The sequence below is a fragment of the Apodemus sylvaticus genome, chromosome 7, assembly GCF_947179515.1.
Source record: "Apodemus sylvaticus chromosome 7, mApoSyl1.1, whole genome shotgun sequence".
In the NCBI taxonomy this organism is placed as follows: domain Eukaryota; kingdom Metazoa; phylum Chordata; class Mammalia; order Rodentia; family Muridae; genus Apodemus; species Apodemus sylvaticus.
This window is the reverse complement of record NC_067478.1, coordinates 93,381,133-93,401,125: the sequence shown is the minus strand read 5'-3', so window position 1 is coordinate 93,401,125 and position 19,993 is coordinate 93,381,133.

The window sequence follows — 19,993 nt, the reverse complement described above, 5'->3', positions numbered from 1 at the left end:
ACCTTATGTGCTCCCAGAGAAACACTGTCAGGATGTTTCCCGGCACTGCAGTCCATTGAGAGCACTTCTTTAAATCAGGGATGTGAACTAGAGCATCCAGGTGCTGCTCCTCAACCCTTCCACAGCCCAACAAAGTCTGTGAACAAACCGCCACAGGTGGGACTGCAACAGGTATTTTCACAAGTAGAACTGCCTCACTCAGGGATCAGAGAAACAACCTGCCCCAAAATGGTTTCTTGTGGGAATGGGGATACTTTTGGGAGGGGTCTCCACATAAGATTCACCTTCCCTAAGAGGAGACGCACCCCTTTTGCAGGCAAACACAGGAACCCCTCAGGTGGCTGGAAGTCTGGAGAAATGCAAAAGTCTTGGGAATGGGAAGCATCCCCCGTGATTGGAGAAGAAGCCAGGATCTCTCAGGGGCTCCATGGAGACTGGATAATGAGGGTCCTGCCGAGACTAGCCCAGCCAGGAATGGGGTCCCTGGAATGAGGGTCCTTGAAATCCAGGTGCCTCTGAAAAACTCTAGCCTCATTATTAAAATTGTAACAGTCTGCTGTACTGAGAGCTCAATGCTTTTGTATAAGAGAAAATCCTTTATCATCTGTATTAAGGTGATTAATGGTAAATAAAGCATAGCTTAATAATTGATGAGGTGAAGACAGGTGATAGTGGCACATGCCTTTAATCCCGGCACTTGGGAGGCAGAGGCAGGCCGATTTCTGAGTTTGAGGCCAGCCTGATTTTCAGAGTGAGTTCCAGGACAGCTATGGCTACACAGAGAAACCCTGTCTCAAAAAAAAAAAAAAAAAAAAGGCTGGGCACAGGTGTCACACACCTCTAATCCCAGCACTCTGGGACACAGAGGCAGGAGGATTTCTGAGTTCGAAGCCAGCCGGGTCAAAAGAGTGAGTTGCAGGACAGTCAGGGCTACACAGGGAAAACCTGTCTCAAAAAAAAAAAAAATCCAAAGAACCACAAAACAAACAAAAAATTGATGAGGCAAATAGAAAGACTACTAGATTTTAATCTCTGATGTTGAACCTTAAGATTTTGATGAGTCCTTTCTATGATAGCCTGTCCTTGGAGGTTATATGGAATTCCTATTGTACATTGTATACTCAGTTGATTGCAAACTTTGCCAAAGCTTGAGAAGCATAAGTTGGAGCATTATCAGTTTTAATTCTTTTTGGCTTACCTGAGGAGGAGGAGCATGTAATAAGGTGTTGAATGACATGTTTCTCAGCCTCCACGGTTCTTGCAGTGGCCATAACCACATGAGAGTAGGTATCTACAGTAACACATACGTAGGCCAACTTTCCATATTCTGGGAAGTGAGTTATGTCCATTTGTCTTGTTATGTCCATTTGTCATGAAACTTGAGCCTTAAGGCCCTTTGGATTAACTCCCATTTTTAATGGTTGCTATACATCAGGACAATGTTCACAGTCCTTCACAATTGGCCTAGGCTGTTTTCATGTCAAATTGAACATCCTGTACTCTGTGTGTGTGTGTGTGTGTGTGTCTATGTCTCTGTCTCTCTCTGTCTTGCTCTCTCTCTCTGTCTTTTCTTGTTTCAAGAGAGGTTTTCTCTATATAGCCCTGGTTGTCCTGGAACTCACTATGCAGACCAGGCTGGCCTCAAACTCAGAAATCCACCTACCTCTGCCTAGCAAGTACTGTGATTCAACTCGTGAGCCACCACTGCCGTGCTGAACACCCTTCTCAAAGCCAGTGCAATCTGATAATGAAAAGCATGACTTTCTAAAGCTTGTTCAACCATACTAGCAATCAAGGGTTCTTTTGTTAATAAATCTGCCATAGAATTTCCTTAAGCCACTGGACAGGGCAGGCCAGTATGTGTTCTGATATGTTCTATAAAATTTCCTTTTTCTTGATTGAATTATCTTTTGCAACAGAAGCAAGAGTGATATAATTTAAAAATTTCCAGATATAAGAGCTGTCTCTATATCAGAAAATAATCAAACTACATAATTTGAACTTGTATAAAGGTTGACCTCTTCAAGTATATGTTCAAGGGCAGTAATAACTGCAATAATTTCCTCCTAATGTGCAGAAATTTCTTTTGCCTTTTGAATAATCACAGGTCTATCTTTCATATAGATGGCTTAAATTCCATGGATGACACATCTGTAAATAGTAAGAGGGCTTCAGAAGTAGGTTCTGATGCTAGTATAGAAGGAAAGATTATTCCTGTTCCTTCTACAAGCTTTAATTCAGGGTGTTGAGGTACATGACATTTGATTTGTCCCATATAATGAGCTAATGCATTTCCCCTATCATCTGCAGTTTGACGTAAATACCCCAATTGTTCCTTATTATATGGAATACAAACTTCATGAGTTTCTTTGACAAATAGTTACCTGGATCCTAACCTCACTTTAATAATTAACTGACTACACATAACAGGATAAGAAGGTATCATTTTCACTTGACTATGAGTGAGATATATACATTTTCATAAAACTTCTTGCCATAAACTTGCATTAGGGTGTAAGATGTTTTAAGAATAATAAGCGAGCAAGTTTTTAAATAGTTTGTTTGATTTACTTTAGCATCTTGTATCATTCATTTGCTTTATTCATTCTGATTGTTTTAATGCTTCTTTTGTAAGCTGTATTTTAGACTTAGGATCAGGATCTCCGTTAAGAATGTCAAACAAATTAAGCAATTGTCCTGTGGTAATTTTTAAATGAGGTCTTGTCCAGTTAATATTTCCCAATTATTTTTAAAGATCATTCAGTGTCTTTAATTTGTCAATACTAAGTTGCAGTATTTGAGAGATCATATATTCATTATAAATTATTTTTGCAAGAAATTTATTGGCTTGTATACTGGCTGGTTTTGTGTGTCAACTAGACACACACTGGACTTATCACAGAGAAAGGAGCTTCTGTTGGGGGAAGGGCCTCATTGAGATCCATCTGTGGGGCATTTTCTCAATTAGTGATGAAAGGGTGAGGGCCCCTTGTGGGTGGAACCATCTCTGGGCTGGTAGTCTAGGGTTCTATAAGAGAGCAGGCTGAGCAAGCCAGGGGGATCAAGCTAGTAAGACACATTTTTCCATGGCCTCTGCATCAGTTCCTGCTTCCTGACCTGCTTGAGTTCCAGTCCTGACTTCCTTTAGTGGTGAACAGCAGTGTGGAAGTGTAAGCTCAATAAACACTTTCCTCCTCAATTTGCTTCTTGGTCATGATGTTTGTACAGGACTAGAAACCCTAAGACAAATTGGTACCACTGTAGTGGGGTATTCCTGGGACAACTTTACCATGTTTTGGGGAGGATTGTGGGAGGGCGTGGAAGTTTGAGCTAGAAGAGCCAATAGGATGTTAAGAGCTCTGTGGAAAGTTCTGTAGGAGCTTGGAAGATAATGTTAAGAACAGTGCAGGATATGGTGGCCTGGCTTGTGACATTTCAGAGGGAAGATTAAAGTCTCTTATCAGGTGCAGGTTTTGATTGTGAAGATTCTGTGGTTTTGATTACCTGGGGCTGAAGAATCAGCTGTGACTAACAAGATAACAGAACCACTAAAGCAATCCTTTGTGTTACTGGGAATATTGATGCTGGTTAACAGGGGCTAAGAAATTAGTGGTGATTAAGAAGAGACCAGCATCACTGAGGTGAAAACTTTGGGAAGTGTTTTCTGAGAGCACAGAGGCTGGGTTCCTGAGAGAGCCACGGTTGTATTTTGTGCTGTGGCTAGACTTGGTACTTTGGAAGATTCACCCAGGTGGTCCTGGTTTTGAAGGCATGAAGTGGTCATGAAGAACAGTTAAAGCTCTGCACTGTGTGAGGCTGTGGAAGGCCATTGGTGAAGATGCAACGTCAGATGCAATTGAAGGCCCAAGACTGAAGGAGTCATGCAAAGAGTTGAGGCTTGTCACCATGAAAAAGAGCCTATGCCAGGCTATTGGTGAAGCGTAGTTACAGCAGAAAACAGCAGTGTTTTGTAGATGCCTGTGCCATGCAATGACCACCAAGAACAGCAGCAGCAGTGGAATACAGACAGCTGGAGCCTAGGAGTCAAGGTGTGTGTTAGAACAAGCATGGAAGGTTTTCCCATTTTCTGAGATCTTCTTCGATTTCCTTCTTCAGAGATCTGAAGTTCTTGTCATATAGGTCTTTCACTTGTTTGGTTAGAGTCACCCCAAGATACTTTATGTTGTTTGTAGCTATTGTGAAGGGGGTCATTTCCCTAATTTCTTTCTCAGTCTGCTTATCCTTTGAATATATAAAGGCTACTGATTTGCTTGCGTTGATTTTGTAGTCAGCCACTTTGCTGAAGTTGTTTATCAGCTGTAGGAGTTCTCTAGTAGAGTTTTTAGGGTCACTTAAGTATATGATCATATCATCTGCAAATAGTGATAATTTGACTTCTTCCTTTCCAATTTGTATCCCTTTGACTTCCTTCTGTTGTCTAATTGCTCTAGCTAGGACTTCAAGAACTATATTGAAAAGATATGGAGAGAGGGGGCAGCCTTGTCTAGTCCCTGATTTAAGTGGGATTGCTTCAAGTTTCTCTTCATTTAGTTTGATGTTGGCAACCGGTTTGCTGTATATTGCTTTTACTATGTTTAGATATGGGCCTTGAATTCCTGTCCTTTCCAAGACTTTTAGCATGAAAGGATGCTGAATTTTGTCAAATGCTTTTTCAGCATCTAGTGAAATGATCATGTGTTTTTTTTTTCTTTGAGTTTGTTTATGTAGTAGATAGCATTTATGGATTTCCGTATATTGCACCATCCCTGCATCCCTGCGATGAAGCCTACTTGATCATGGTGGATGATCGTTTTGATGTGTTCTTGGATTCGGTGGGCAAGAAGGCTTAATAGTGGTGTGTTTTTGTGTCAAGTTGTCAAGGGGTCAATGGTACTGGCAGGTTCTGTGTGTCTACTTGACAGAGACTGGAGTTATCACAGAGAAAGGAGTTTCAGTTGGGAAGTACCTCCAGGAGATCCGTCTGTGGGTCATTTTCTCACTATAGGGATCAAAAGGGGAGGGCTCCTTGTGGGTGGTACCATCTCTGGACTGGTATTCTTGGGTTCTATAAAGAGCAGGCTGGCCGGTGGTGGTGGTTCATGCCTTTACTCCCAGCATTTGGGAGACAGAGGCAGGCAGATTTCTGACTTGGAGGCCAGCATGGTCCACAGATTGAATTCCGGGAGAGCCATGGCTATAAAGAGAAACCCTTACAGAAGTGCTATGGAGTGTGGGGAGAGCTGACTAACAGGGACACATGGAGTCTCTGCCCCATTCAGACTAATACAGGGACATGCTGGAGACTACATGCATTAGGAGACAGACAGGGCTATACAGAGAAACCGTGTCTCAAAAAAACAAATCTAACAAAACAAAACAAAACAAAACAAAACAAACAAAAAACCCATGCCTTAGGAGACATACCCTCTACCCAACATCATAGAACCCAAATACATAGTAAAGTATTAACCACACTTTAGTTAGCAAACTAAAATATTTATTTCTTGGGCCTAGTTACAGAGCCGGGGATTGAAATAAGTGTGGAGTAAATGCCTGTCCTTAAGAACCGGGTTACCCTAGTGTGAACAGCAGGTTACTCATGTCCTCAAATGTCGAATGTCCCCACCCACAACCTACTGTAAACCTCCCACCCTGTCTCATCTATAGTCCCACTGAGTTTATGAGAAATGAGAGCAGCATTACAACCAAATGCAAGGACAGAAAGGAAGGGAGCAGCAGCCTGCAGGCTCTCTGTCCTTCCTCCCTGCCTCCTCCTAGGAGGGAGAAGTCAAAGTCAATGAACCCATCTGGGTCTCTTGTAGGTCCTTACTGATGTTCTGAAGACTATGATCTCCGGGTGAATCTTGTCAGACTTGCAGGTCCATCGAGGGCTATGCTGTGAGCCTGAGAGCTGCTTGGTTTCTCACTCTGGCATGCTATTGCCGGACACTGAAATCAATGGAGGGTCAGTGGGCAGTGCAGGAGGAAGTATCAGTATCCTCAGCATCCTCAGGCCAATCATTTCCTTCTGAGTGTAGGGAAGTCCCAGTTTGGCGAACAGCAGGATACTGTTAGAAGATAAAGAATCTGGAAGCTTTCTCTTCCTACAATGGCACAAGATCCTGCAGATCACCATAAATTCTGAAGGAGACCCTGCCCAATCCAAGAGGACACTCAGATGCATCATCCGAAGGAGAGTCTGATGGCCTCAGACCTTGGAGGTGATCCTGCATGATGATACTTCTACTCCACCACCAGGAGTGGCTGGGAGACCTGGGGGCTCCTATGCAAGATTCTCCAGACCTGTGAGTGGTTCCCTGGGACCTATAGCATCAGCAGAATCAAAAAGGATCCCGGAGGCTCCAGAAGTGAGTTTGGAGAATGTTGTCCCTTGTGGAGTAGATCCAGGATACAAAAGCTTGGATGGGGAAAGGCGCAGGGACTCTGGGTGCACCTCCTTGTAATAAGGACAGCTGTTGTGGCCCCTGCTCACGCGACTCCTGAGGGGTCCCAAATGGGAATGCCTCCAGATGGAAGTGGGCTTCCCCTGATCCAGTGTGTAGGTCCCAAGTGTCAGCTCCTGCCTGGGACAGGAGGTGAGCTCCAGCTGGTCCTTTCCTCTAGGATCCCCTTGCTGTTTCCACAACTCATAGCTCTCAGGCTGCAGGAGCCTTTCAAAGGCATCCATGGAGAAGCTCACCCTGGCCTCCCCACAGCTGCACTGACGTGCCACCTTGCCATAGTCAATCCACCTCGGGGTGGCAAAATTGATGGCCTCTGCGCAGTTGAAGCCATGGTTGAAGCCCGCGTGGTAGCCATAGGGAAAGGTGACCATGAACTCCCCAGCCTGCTGGGTGATGCGGCCAAAGGGGATGCCATTCTCCTTGAGCACGGTGGGGGAGATGAGCGCCACCTTGTGTCTCAGGAAGGCCTGGCAGCCCTTGGAGCTGCCAGGGAAGAGTTGCCTGGCCAGGAGCTCCAGGCGCCTGCCATGCTCAGGGGGCACAGCATACCAAGTCTTGGGCTGCCCAAAGTGCAGGTAGTTGATACTGTACAGGTCCATGTCCTCCGTGTGCCACGCAAAGGTGGTCTTCCACATGCCAAAGTACAGGTAGGGCGTGTTGACGCCCTCAATCACTATGCCATGGTCCTGCTTCAACACATCCAAAAGGCTCCCCAGGTGGCCCACGTTCCAGTGTTGAGTGTTCTCATCAAACAGGGAGCCGCTGACATCAGCACCATAAATTGGTGACCCAAACAGACGATTCTTCCAGTATTTTCTCTCCAAATCATCAAAATCCAGGTGTGGCGGGGTCTGGTATTTTTTGCTGGTGGCCAGCTCACGATACTCACCCACACTCATGCCTTTCCTCTTCTTATGGAATTGGGTGAACACACCTGCCTGCCCCGAGACCACTTGCTGCAGAGGAGCAGGAATTGACATATCCAGGACATCCTCACAGGACTTTCCACTGCCTTTCCACTCCTTGGGTGGGATGACCTTGGCCAGTCCAGCTCGGTGTGCGCCTTGGGACTCCATGTAGGTGATGTATTTGCTGAAGTTTGAGAATTCTGCCATGTTTGGGCGGAAGGTCATGATGGTACAGCCTGGGTTCTGGGACATATCCTGCTCAGGGTTTGTCATGGCCACAGCAATGCAGGAGCTCAGCCTGGGGTCCTGGCTGCCCTGGGTTTTTATGTTTTCTGAGACTTCTCTCTCTCTCTCTCTCTCTCTCTCTCTGTCTGTCTGTTTCTCTCTCTCTCTGAGTTTTCCTGACTTCCTGTTGTATTTTCTTCACAGTCTGATCTGTCCTTATGCTTGTCTTTTATGCCTTCTTCTCTGTGTTCTATGGTTTAGGTTTCCTGGTGGACAAGATAACATTTTGAAGATAAATTTGAATTCAGGAGAATGGCTTGTCTGAGTAGAACACTGTATATATAGCAAGACCCTTCTAATCTCTACAATCAACAGAAAAGACAAGAAAATGTAAGAAAGAAGAAGCCTTCTTTCTTGGTTGATAGTTTGGTTTCCCAGGGCATCCTCTTACTGGTCAGCACTTTTCACCTTGAAAAACTGAGTTTCTATGGAGCAGAATCCCTATGCCACTACAGCAGCACTGGGAGCACAGCACTATCCCACTCCTGGAGCACTCCCTTGATTCCCACTCATCCTTGGACTCCATTGGTCACTGTGTGTTGATTGGGGAGGCTCAGTGCCATTCGCCTTTTAAGTAGAAATTCATCTACCCAAGGAACAATCATAGGTGGTTCATATGAGAAAGATTCTCACTGAGATGGGCAAAAATCATCAGAGGTTTCTCAGGACCTGATCTCAAAATATTTAAATCATTGCTTCCTAGTCTCTGAAACTAAATTAAAAGTTCCTCAGGAATTACTGACTTTGGGTTCCAGCATGCTGGTTATGCTGGCCCGTATTTGTCCAGCAGAGGCGACCTGTCTTGGCTCCCAGCTGAGGGCGGGCATAAGGAGGCTGTCTCAGAGGAGGACTGCTGCCAGCCTTGTCATCCCAGCTGCTTAGACTAAAGACAGCTGTGAGTCTTTCCAGCTGTGTCAGAGTATGGCAGCCTCTGTGTAGCAGTGTTGTAGGAGTAACATGCCTTCCATATACAAGCAGGAGGTGGGGCTGGGGAGCACTGAGCCTCTAACCAGACCAAGGCTACATAAAGAGGTATTACCCCAAGTGTTGTTAGCTCTCCTAGGGTTCGCTCTCCCTAGTCTAATGGAAAAACTAAAAACAAACAGCAGCTGATCTGGATCACAACATCCCACACTGCAGCTGAGGCCTCCTCCTGAGAGCAACAGAATTCTGACTGTCTAGTGTCAGTGGGACCCGGGCCCTTGCCCACCTCCTAAACAACTGTCATGGACCCTGCTACTCTCTTGCCTGGTGACAATCTCCTGGTGCTCATCTATGCCTGTCACATGAGGGGAGATGACATTAGCTCCATGGGTACTGCAGTCCTTAGTGTAACTGGAACTATTGGGGCCCAGGCCAAGACTCTCAGCCCGGAGAGAAGACCTGATCCATTTTATCCAGGCTGGGGGAGGACCTCAGAAAGATTGATCATTCTAAAAGAACTGGTAGAATCTACTACCTGACCTTCACAAGGTTACTCATCTGGGATACAAAACCTGCTCTCTGTTTCTAGTCACACCTAGGCCAAAGAAGGTCTAAGGGATGATTTCTCTGCCAGAAGCCAGGTTGGTCTGTCCTGAAGTAAATCCAAACTAGGCAGCCCTCTGCCCCATCTCCACTCTCACTGATCATGCTCAGTAGCTGAAAAGATCCCCAGGACCTTGTCTGCTGATTTGCCCTCCCATATGGGTGGGGTCCAACAATGGCCTAGCTATCACAGCTACAAACCTTTCAATCAATAGCTAAAGTTTAGGCATGCATTAAAAATATTCATTACTGGTATGGACCTTAAGAGTTCTATCCAGACAGGCAGTGGTGGCACACACCTTTATTCCCAGCACTTGTGGTGTTGAGGCAGTTGATTTCTGAGTTCGAGGCCAGCCAGGTCTACAGAGTGAGTTCCATGACAGCCAGGGTTACAAAGGGAAACCCTATCTCAAAAAACAAACAACAACGACAACAAAACACACACCCCCAAAACAACAAAAAAACAAACAAACAAAAAATCTTACTTTGTTTAGCTGGGCATTGGTGGAACACGCCTTTGATCTCAGCACTTGGGAGGCAGAGGTAGGCAGTTTCTGAGTTCCAAGCCACGCTAGTCTACAGAGTGATTTCCAGGACAGCCAGAGCTATACAGAGAAACCAAATCTTAGAAAAAAAATCCAAAAAAAAAAAAAAGAGAGAGAGAGAGAGAGAGAGAGAGAGATTTTTCTTGCAAGGGAGTGGTGGCACACACCTTTAAATCCAGCACTTGGGATGCTGGGGCAGTTAATTTCAGAGTTCGAGGCCAGCCTGCTCTACATCTTACTGTGTTTAGCCTGGGAGTGGTGGCACATGCCTTTAATCCCAGCACTTGCGAAGCAGAGGGAGGTGGATTTCTCAGTACGAGGCCAGCCTGGTCTACAGAGAGAGTTCCAAGATAGCCAGGGTTACACAGAGAAACATTGTCTCAAAAAACAACAACAACAAAAGATACATTCCTGGTATGGACTTTTAGGGTTCTAGTCTGCCAGGCAGTAGTGGCACATGCCTTTAATCCCAGCACTTGGGAAGCAGAGGGAGGAGGAATTCTGAGTTTGAGGCCAGCCTGGTCAACAGAATAAATTCCAGGACACGTATGGCTACACAGAGAATCCCTGTCTCAAAAAACAACACAAACACAAACACAACCAAAAACTAAAAACAAAAAAAACAGGAAAAAAACAAACAAACAGGGTTTTACACCCGGGTAAAAATAAATTATCAGACATTGAAAGAAACTATTACACACTGGATAGACATCCTGCCTTTGCTTTGGGTCCTCTGTGCTCCATGTAGAGAGAGATTTGCTCCCAAAAGAAGTTCTATTGAGAACAGCTCAGTGCTACTCTGGGATCCCCAACACCCATGGTCATGTCTGGAAGCTGATAAAGTCTTTCTACAGTTTCAAACCCATTCCCTGCTCTCTTCTCTGGTGACTGCCCAATAGTAAGCACATCTGAATGCCATATTTGCCAAAAAGGAACACAAATTAATCTGAAATGAAACTCACACATTAATGCCAAAGATTGACCAGCATTTTCTAATGCTTTGTAGAATGATTGATTCTTATCAACTATTACCACGACTCATTTCCTCACAAGAACAAATTTCCAAAAGCTGTGAATAGAGATAGGACTTACCCAACACCAGTGGAATGGAGACCTGTGAGGAGACAATCCAGCCACAGAGAGAAGCTTCCCCCTTAGGACTTGCTTTTCCTATGAGCAGGGAACCTAATGGCTTCGTCTTTTATAGCCAGGAAGACCTGAGGCAATGAGAGCTTGCTCACCCACTGGGGTCTCAACCAATCACTGGCTCTCAGCTGACTTAGGCCCACCCAGCTTCCCTAGAATGGAAACAATCTCATTAAGAGACATGGCAAATATTGAAGAAAGAATGATACAACACCAACTATGCATAGAATCTATAAGAATGTTTTAGAATTTCCAAGGCTAACTGGGAGCATGTGGCAGAGCAGTCAGAGAACTGGACATCCAGAACGTGTCTGTGCTCTTGCTGGACAGGCTTTCTCTTTCTCCCACCACCTCTAAACCTGAAAATAAAAACCTAAACATAAAATAAATAAACCTAAAAATATTCATTACTGGTATGGTCCTTAAGACTTCTAACCAGCTAGGCAGTGGTGGCACACAACTTTATTCCCAGCACTTGTGGTGCTGAAGCAGATGATTTTTGAGTTGAGGCCAGCCAGGTATACAGAGTGAGTTCCATGACAGCCAGGGTTACACAGAGAAACCCTATCTCAAAAAACAAACAACAACGACAACAAAACACCCCCGCCAAAAAAAAAAACCAAAAAAAAAAACCAAAAAACATCTTACTTTGTTTAGCTGGGCATTGGTGGAACACGCCTTTAATCTCAGCACTTGGGAGGCAGAGGCAGGCAGATTTCTGAGTTCCAAGCCAGCCTGGTCTACAGAGTGATTTCCAGGACAGTCAGAGCTATACAGAGAAACCAAATCTCAAAAATAAAACCAAATCCAAAAAGAAAAAGAGAGAGAGAGAGAGATTTTTCTTGCAAGGCAGTGGTGGCACACACCTTTAATCCCAGCACTTGGGATGCTGGGGCAGTTGATTTCAGAGTTCGAGGCCAGCCTGCTCTACATCTTACTGTGTTTAGCCAGGCAGTGGTGGTGCATGCCTTTAATCCCAGCACTTGCGAAGCAGAGGGAGGCAGATTTCTCGGTAGGAGGCCAGCCTGGTCTACAGAGTGGGTTCCAAGATAGCCAGGGCTACACAGAGAAACACTGTCTCAAAAAACAACAACAAAAAAATACATTGCTGGTATGGAATTTTAGGGTTCTAGTCTGCCAGGCAGTGGTGGCACATGCCTTTAATCCCAGCACTTGGGAGGCAGAGGGAGGAGGATTTCTGAGTTTGAGGCCAGCCTGGTCAACAGAGTAAATTCCAGGACAGGTATGGCTACACAGAGAATCCCTGTCTCAAAAAACAAAAACAAAAACAAAAACAAAAAAACAAAAACAATAACCAGGGTTTTCCACCGGGGTAAATATAAATTATCAGACATTGAAAGAAACTATTACACACTGGATAGACATCCTGCCTTTGCTTTGGGTCCTCTGTGCCCCATGTAGAGAGAGATTTACTCCCAAATGAAGATCTCTTGAGAATAGCTCAGTGCTACCCAGGGATCCTCAACACCCAGAGTCCATGTCTGGAAGCTGATAAAGTCTTTCTATAGTTTCAAAGTCATTCCCTGCTCTCTTCTCTGGTTCTTGCCTAATAGTAACCACATCTGAATGCCATATTTGTCAGAAAGGAACACAAATTAATCTGAAATGAAACTCACACATTAACGCCAAAGATTGACCAGCATTTTCTAATGCTTTGTAGAATGATTGAATCTTATCAACTATTACCACGACTCATTTCCTCACAAGAACAAATTTCCAAAAGCTGTGAATAGAGATAGGACTTACCCAACACCAGTGGAATGGAGACCTGTGAGGAGACAATCCAGCCACAGAGAGAAGCTTCCCCCTTAGGACTTGCTCTTCCTATGAGCAGGTAAACTAATGGCTTCGTCTTTTATAGTCATGAAGATCTGAGGCAAGAAGAGCTTGCCCACCCACTGGGGTCTCAACCAATCACTGGCTCTCAGCTGACTTAGGCCCACCCAGCTTCCCTAGAATGGAAACAATCTCATTAGGAGACATGGCAAACATTGAAGAAAGAATGATACAACAGCAACTGTGCATAGAATCTATAAGAATGTTTTAGAATTTCCAAGGCTAACTGGGAGCATGTGGCAGAGCGTCAGAGAACGGAGACATCCAGAACATGTCTGTGCTCTTGCTGGACAGACTTTGTCTTTCTTCCACCACCTCTAAACCTGAAACAGACAAGAGAACAGCAGGGGCTCCACGTTCTGAACAACTAAACATTTTAACCAAAAAGTAGCACAAAACAAAGGAATGAGAAAGATTTTTGCTGGGCATTGGGTTATATGCACTCTATCCCACTCTGGAGGCAGAGCCTGGAGGTTCAATGAATTTGAGAAAAGACTGGTCGACAGATACACTTCCTGGAAAGTCAGGATTACAAGGATCAACTCTCTCTCTCTCTCTCTTTCTCTCTCTCTCTCTCTCTCTCTCTCTCTTTCTCTCTCTCTCTTGCTCTCTCTCTCTCTCTCTCTATCTCTCTCTCTCTCTCTCTCTCTCTCTCTCTCTCTGGTTTTTCGAGACAGGTTTTCTCTGTATAGTCCTGGCTGTCTGGGCACTATGTAGACCAAGCTGGCATCGAACTCAGAAATCTGCCTGCCTCTGCCTCCCAAGTGCCTGAATTACAGGTGTTGGCCACCACACCGCCTGGTCTTTGACCTCATTTTACAGATCAGGCTCCAGGCTGGCCTGATGTCTGAGATCTGTATGTCACCATGCTATTAGTTGGTTTGTTTTGTATGCCTGTGTCTATCTCTGTTCCTCTCTGCCTCTCAGGCTCTCTCTCTCTCTCTCTCTCTCTCTCTCTCTCTCTCTCTTTCTCTCTCTCTCTCTCTCTCTCTCTGTGTGTGTGTGTGTGTGTGTGTGTGTGTGTTTCATGGGCATGCCCTCTAGGGCATGTTCATCACAAGCCATCTATCATGGTTTGTGGGATTTATGAGATTTGAATATATGTTCTCTGTAATCGTGCTAAATACTCTTGCCTATTGGGCATCCTCACACCAAAATTTCTAATTTCAAATGAGGCTCCAAAATTTTGACTCAGACCTTTCACACATACATTTAAGGAAACAGAATATTAAAGATCATAGATTATGTGGTTTCTCTTGATCACAGTTGACTAAACAATGCAAACTTCCAGAATCTGCCATGCAGGGATGCACAGGGTGTGTGAGATGGGTTAGTGACATTACATCTTTGTTTGCCTTGGGAATGTGACACAGTCTTAAGGAATCCAGGGTAACAGATGCAAAGGCCCCATGGACATTAACAATGAAGCCAGCCCAGGATATCAACATCACCCAAGGTTGGTCCAATTGACAATGGGAGTGAACAACCAAAAGCTGAGGTAAATTATCCTGGGTCCTCCAATAGGGGAGGTAACATGGCAACAGGCCCTGGCTAGGAATCACAGACACAAGAGGAGAATACTGGGGCATCCAGTGGGTGTGGAAGTCTACAGGAGCGGACACAGGGACACTGAATGTCACAATAGGAGAGTCTATCTTTTCCAAATTGTACTGGAGCTACTAGCTAGAGCAATTAGACAACATAAAGAGGTCAAAGGGATATAAATAGGAAAGGAAGAAGTCAAACTATCACTATTTGCAGATGATATGATAGTATACTTAAGTGACCCAAAAAACTCCACCACAGAACTCCTATAGCTGATAAACAACTTCAGCAATGTGGCAGGTTATAACATCATCTCAAGCAAATCAGTAACCTTCCTACACTGAAAGGATAAGCAGGCTGAGAAAGAAATTAGGGAAACGACACACTTCACAATAGCCACAAACAGTGTAAGGTATCTTGGGGTGAACCTAACCAAACAAGTGAAAGATCTATATGACAAGAAGTCCAAGTTTCTGAAGAAGGAAATGGAAGAAGAACTCAGAAAATGGAAAAATCTGCAATACTCATGGATTGGCACGATTAATATAGTTAAAATAGCCATCTTGTCAAAAGCAATATACAGATTCAATTGAATACCCATCAAAATCTCAACTCAGTTCTTCATAGAGTTAGAAAGAGCAATTTTCAAATTCATCAGCAATAACAAAAACAAACAAACAAAAAAAAAACCAGGGTAGCTAAAACTATTCTCAACAGTCAAAGAACTTCTGGGGGAATCAGCATCCCAGACCTCAAGCAGTACTAGAGAACAATAGTGTTAAAAACTGCATGGTATTGGTACAGGCAGGTGGATCAATGGAATAGGATTGAAGATGTAGAAATGAACCCACACACCTATGGCCACTTGTTCTTTGACAAAGAAGCTGAAAACACGCAGAGGGAAAAAAGATAGCCTTTTCAACAAATGGTGCTGGCTCAACTGGAGGTGAGCAAGCAGAAGAATGTGAATTGATCCATTCTTATCTCCTTGTACAGAGCTCATCTCCAAGTGGATCAAGGACCTCCACATAAAGCCAGGCACACTGAAACTATTAGAAAAGAAACAGGAGAAAACCCTTGAGGACATGGGGTCTGGGGAGATCCTGAACAGTACACCAATAGCTTATGCTCTAAGATCAAGAATTGACAGATGGGACCTCATAAAATTAGAAAGTTTCTGTAAGGCAAAGGACACCACCAAAATGGCAAATCAGCAGCCAACAAATTGGGAAAAGATCTTTAACAACCCTACATCTGAAAGAGGGCTAATACCCGATATATACAAAGAACACAAGAAGTTAGACCCCAGGGAAACAAATAACCCTATTAAGAAAGGGGTACAGAGCTAAACAAAGAATTTTCACCTGAAGAACTTCAGATGCCTAAGAAGCATCTTAAAAAGGGTTGAACATCATTAATCATTAGGGAAATGCAAATCAAAACAACCCTGTGATTTCACCTCACACCAATCAGAATGGCTAAAATTAAAATCTCAGGAGACAGCAGGTGTTGGCAAGGATGTTGAGAAAGAGGAACACTCCTCCACTACTGGTGCAGTTGCAAGTTGGTACAACCAATCTGGAAATCAGTCTCACTTTTCTTCAGGAAACTGAGCATGTCACTTCCGGAGGACCCTACTATATCACACCTGGGCATATACCAAGAGGATTCCCCAGCATGTAATAAGGATACATGCTCCACTATATTCATAGCAGTCCTATTTATAATAGCCAGAAGCTGGAAAGAACCCAGATGTCCCTCCACGGAAGAATGAACACAAAAAAAATGTGGTATATATACACACAATTGCGTATTATTCAACCATTAGAAACAATGAATTCATGAAATTCTTATACAAATGGATGGGGCAGGAGAACATCATCCTAAGTGAGGTAACCCAGTCTCAAAAAATCAATCACGGTATGCACTCACTGATAAGCAGATATTAGCCTAGAAACTTGCAATTCCCAAGACATAATCCACATATCAAATGATGTCCAACAAGAACAGAGGAGTGGCCCCTGATTCTGGAAAGGCTCAGTGCAGCAGTGTAGGGCAATACCATAACAGGGATGTGGGAAGGGGTGGATGGTGGAACTGGGGGAGGGAAGAGAGCTTATGGAACTTTCAGGGAATTGCCAGGAAAGGTGAAATCATGTGAAATGCAAATAAAAAATATATCAAATAAAAAAATGAAATATTGTCTAACTCAAATAAAACAAACAAACAACCGTCCTGGATGATCATTCCAGAGGCATGGTGACCTTATGTGCTCCCAGAGAAACACTGTCAGGATGTTTCCCGGCACTGCAGTCCATTGAGAGCACTTTAAATCAGGGATGTGAACTAGAACATCCAGGTGCTGCTCTTCGACCCTTCCACAGCCCAACAAAGTCTGTGAACAAACCGCCACAGGTGGGACTGCAACAGGTATTTTCACAAGTAGAACTGCCTCACTCAGGGATCGAGAAACAACCTGCCCCAAAATGATTTCTTGTGGGAATGGGGATACTTTTGGGAGGGGTCTCCACATAAGATTCACCTTCCCTAAGAGGAGACGCACCCCTTTTGCAGGCAAACACAGGAACCCCTCAGGTGGCTGGAAGTCTGGAGAAATGCAAAAGTCTTGGGAATGGGAAGCATCCCCCGTGATTGGAGAAGAAGCCAGGATCTCTCAGGGGCTCCATGGAGACTGGATAATGAGGGTCCTGCCGAGACTAGCCCAGCCAGGAATGGGGTCCCTGGAATGAGGGTCCTGGAAATCCAGGTGCCTCTGAAAAACTCTAGCCTCATTATTAAAATTGTAACAGTCTGCTGTACTGAGAGCTCAATGCTTTTGTATAAGAGAAAATCCTTTATCATCTGTATTAAGGTGATTAATGGTAAATAAAGCATAGCTTAATAATTGATGAGGTGAAGACAGGTGATAGTGGCACATGCCTTTAATCCCGGCACTTGGGAGGCAGAGGCAGGCCGATTTCTGAGTTTGAGGCCAGCCTGATTTTCAGAGTGAGTTCCAGGACAGCCATGGCTACACAGAGAAACCCTGTCTCAAAAAACAAACCAAAAGGCTGGGCACAGGTGTCACACACCTCTAATCCCAGCACTCTGGGACACAGAGGCAGGAGGGTTTCTGAGTTCGAAGCCAGCTGGGTCAAAAGAGTGAGTTGCAGGACAGCCAGGGCTACACAGGGAAAACCTGTCTCAAAAAAAAAAAATCTAAAGAACCACAAAACAAACAAAAAATTGATGAGGCAAATAGAAAGACTACTAGATTTTAATCTTTGATGTTGAACCTTAAGATTTTGATGAGTCCTTTCTATGATAGCCTGTCCTTGGGGGTTATATGGAATTCCCATTGTACATTGTATACTCAGTTGACTGCAAACTTTGCCAAAGCTTGAGAAGCATAAGTTGGAGCATTATCAGTTTTAATTCTTTTTGGCTTACCTGAGGAGGAGGAGCATGTAATAAGGTGTTGAATGACATGTTTCTCAGCCTCCACGGTTCTTGCAGTGGCCATAACCACATGAGAGTAGGTATCTACAGTAACACATACGTAGGCCAACTTTCCATATTCTTGGAAGTGAGTTATGTCCATTTGTCTTGTTATGTCCATTTGTCATGAAACTTGAGCCTTAAGGCCCTTTGGATTAACTCCCATTTTTAATGGTTGCTATATATCAGGACAATGTTCACAGTCCTTCACAATTGGCCTAGGCTGTTTTCATGTCAAATTGAACATTCTGTACTCTGAGTGTGTGTGTGTGTGTGTCTATGTCTCTATCTCTCTCTGTCTTGCTCTCTCTCTCTGTCTTTTGTTGTTTCAAGAGAGGTTTTCTCTATATAGCCCTGGTTGTCCTGGAACTCACTATGCAGACCAGGCTGGCCTCAAACTCAGAAATCCACCTACCTCTGCCTAGAAAGTACTGTGATTCAACTCGTGAGCCACCACTGCCGTGCTGAACACCCTTCTCAAAGCCAGTGCAATCTGATAATGAAAAGCATGACTTTCTAAAGCTTGTTCAACCATACTAGCAATCAAGGGTTCTTTTGTTAATAAATCTGCCATAGAATTTCCTTAAGCCACTGGACAGGGCAGGCCAGTATGTGTTCTGATATGTTCTATAAAATTTCCTTTTTCTTGATTGAATTATCTTTTGCAACAGAAGCAAGAGTGATATAATTTAAAAATTTCCAGATATAAGAGCTGTCTCTATATCAGAAAATAATCAAACTTGAACTTGTATAAAGGTTGACCTCTTCAAGTATATGTTCAAGAACAGTAATAACTGCAATGATTTCCTCCTAATGTGCAGAAATTTCTTTTGCCTTTTGAATAATCACAGGTCTATCTTTCATATAGATGGCTTAAATTCCATGGATGACACATCTGTAAATAGTAAGAGGGCTTCAGAAGTACGTTCTGATGCTAGTATAGAAGGAAAGATTATTCCTGTTCCTTCTACAAGCTTTAATTCAGGGTGTTGAGGTACATGACATTTGATTTGTCCCATATAATGAGCTAATGCATTTCCCCAATCATCTGCAGTTTGACGTAAATACCCCAATTGTTCCTTATTATATGGAATACAAACTTCATGAGTTTCTTTGACAAATAGTTACCTGGATCCTAACCTCACTTTAATAATTAACTGACTACACATAACAGGATAAGAAGGTGTCTTTTTCACTTGACTATGAGTGAGATATATACATTTCCATAAAACTTCTTGCCATAAACTTGCAGTAGGGTGTAAGATGTTTTAAGAATAATAAGCGAGCAAGTTTTTAAATAGTTTTTTTGATTTACTTTAGCATCTTGTATCATTCATTTGCTTTATCCATTCTGATTGTTTTAATGCTTCTTTTGTAAGCTGTATTTTAGACTTAGGATCAGGATCTCCGTTAAGAATGTCAAACAAATTAAGCAATTGTCCTGTGGTAATTTTTAAATGAGGTCTTGTCCAGTTAATATTTCCCAATTATTTTTAAAGATCATTCAGTGTCTTTAATTTGTCAATACTAAGTTGCAGTATTTGAGAGATCATATATTCATTATAAATTATTTTTGCAAGAAATTTATTGGCTTGTATACTGGCTGGTTTTGTGTGTCAACTAGACACACACTGGACTTATCACAGAGAAAGGAGCTTCTGTTGGGGGAAGGGCCTCATTGAGATCCATCTGTGGGGCATTTTCTCAATTAGTGATGAAAGGGTGAGGGCCCCTTGTGGGTGGTACCATCTCTGGGCTGGTAGTCTAGGGTTCTATAAGCGAGCAGGCTGAGCAAGCCAGGGGGATCAAGCTAGTAAGACACATTTTTCCATGGCCTCTGCATCAGTTCCTGCTTCCTGACCTGCTTGAGTTCCAGTCCTGACTTCCTTTAGTGGTGAACAGCAGTGTGGAAGTGTAAGCTCAATAAACACTTTCCTCCTCAATTTGCTTCTTGGTCATGATGTTTGTACAGGACTAGAAACCCTAAGACAAATTGGTACCACTGTAGTAGGGTATTCCTGGGACAACTTTACCGCGTTTTGGGGAGGATTGTGGGAGGGCGTGGAAGTTTGAGCTAGAAGAGCCAATAGGATGTTAAGAGCTCTGTGGAAAGTTCTGTAGGAGCTTGGAAGATAATGTTAAGAACAGTGCAGGATATGGTGGCCTGGCTTGTGACATTTCAGAGGGAAGATTAAAGTCGCTTATCAGGTGCAGGTTT